Consider the following 2054-nt stretch of genomic DNA (forward strand, 5'->3'; position numbering starts at 1 on the left):
TTTCGCTGTGCAGAAGCTTTTTATTTTGATGAGGTCCCATGAGTTTTCTATTTTTCCTCCAAGTTCATTTAGTGTTCATCTTGATATTACATAAAGTGCATTGCCAAACTAGAATACAAACTATCAAATACAATTTTTTTTTAATTTTTTTTTTCAACGTTTATTTATTTTTGGGACAGAGAGAGACAGAGCATGAACGGGGGAGGGGCAGAGAGAGAGGGAGACACAGAATCGGAAACAGGCTCCAGGCTCTGAGCCATCAGCCCAGAGCCTGACGCGGGGCTCGAACTCACGGACCGTGAGATCGTGACCTGGCTGAAGTCGGTCGCTTAACCGACTGCGCCACCCAGGCGCCCCTACAATTTAAAAAATTTAATTGATATTCAATGCAATTAAAAATAAAAGATGGCATAGAAAGTTCCTTTTGGTTTAGAGTCTTCCTTATACTTATTAGCAGTGTTTTTCTTTTTGCCTTCACATACTTAGTGTAAGAGATTACTGCAAAATCATGGGACTCCAAGGCAAACACTTGGGCATACAGCAGAGTGATGGTCATTGTAAGGAATTGCTTTCTTCCTATGGGAGAAGCAACTCGCATGTTGGCAGTTTCCGAGGAGGAAGTGGAGGGCTTTGTCATCCATCTCCAATACCAAATCTAAACTAACTGTTTAGGATGTCATGTCAAAAGTGACACAGGCTGGAGAACTGTTTCAAATGTTGTAACTGAACTCTAGGAAAGTGCACTTAAAATTTTTTTTAAATTTAATTTACTTATTTTGAGAAAGAGAGCATGAGAAGGGGAGGGGCAGAGAGGGGGAGTCGGAGAGAATCCCAAACAGGCTTGGCACTGCCAGTGCAGAGTCCGATGCAGGACTTGAACCCACAAACCAGAGACCTGCGCCAAAACCCAAGAGTCAGCCGCTTAACTGACTAAGCCACCCAGGTGCCCCTAGGAAAGTGCATGTTATAAAGAGGTGCAAGAAAGCCAACACACAGGCATCTGAGGTAGAAGGTGCATCTCCAAAGAAAAGCAGAAATGTTCTCAATCTGCTGACAGAAGGCGTAGGCACCTTTTGGCATGTCTGTGTATATGTGCTTCCATTTCTCAGAGATGGTAGAGGGGAGACTCTCCTCTCATGAGGAGGATACTGTATTCAGTGTTCCCTAAGACATTTTTTCCAGGCAGGATCAAACCGAAGAGAAAGGACCTTATGAAGCAAACCAAAAATTTTGTCACACTTTCAATCCAGAATGTGGAAGAACTGCAAAAGCAGCTTCTTTTCTAGGAGAGCAGTGTAAGCCAGTATATCTGCCCCTGTTTTGCTGAGAGTTCATAGTCAGAATTCTTTTCGTTTTCTTAAGACTTTTAGTATTTTGTGGGCACCTGGGTGGCTCAGTTGGTTAAGCATCCAACTTCGACTCAGGTCATGATCTCATGGTTCATGGGTTCGAGCCCTGCATCAGGCTCTGTGCTGACAGCTCAGAGCCTGGAGCCGGCTTCGGATTCTGTCTCCTTCTCTCTCTGCCCCTCCCCCACTCACACTCTGGGTCTCTTTCTTTCAAAAATAAATAAACATTAAAAAAAATTTTTTTTAATTTTAGTATTTTTGCCAGCTGAGAAATAACGCTGTAGTCAGTGGTCAAAATTGGTACCTCTTCTCTTGAACCTCTGTGTCTTACCTATGATACTGATGTTCAAGAGTGCACCAGAAAATTTGGCGTAAACCATCACCACCAGGGACTCACTGTGTATAATGGGAGCCCCCAGCCACTTCTCCAGCAGCTGAGCTCCAAGGGGGCCACCATCTTGCTGGGGCTGAACTTTGCCACTCTTAAGTCTCTTTTAATCAATAGAATGGCCACTCTTTCTTTTACTAGTTTCATCTTGGTTTTGTTTTATGCCATCTATTTATTGAAGAAACTGGGTAATTTGTCATATGGGATTTCTCACATTATGGATTTGGATTTGTAATCTTATGATGTGATTTAACATATTTATCTACCCTTCCCATATTCTGTATAAACTGATATCTACATCTGGAGGCTTGATGACG

At 42.7% G+C, this 2054-nt stretch overlaps 1 pseudogene; it reads right to left on the reverse strand.

Annotated features, from left to right (window-relative positions):
• Nucleotides 1–633: 633 nt before the first annotated feature.
• Nucleotides 634–1806, reverse strand: LOC121018332 (metaxin-3-like; annotated as a pseudogene).
• Between the last annotated feature and the right edge of the window lie 248 nt (nt 1807–2054).

This window comes from Herpailurus yagouaroundi, unplaced genomic scaffold (genome assembly GCF_014898765.1).
Source record: "Herpailurus yagouaroundi ecotype Mexico unplaced genomic scaffold, PumYag 77, whole genome shotgun sequence".
NCBI lineage: Eukaryota > Metazoa > Chordata > Mammalia > Carnivora > Felidae > Herpailurus > Herpailurus yagouaroundi.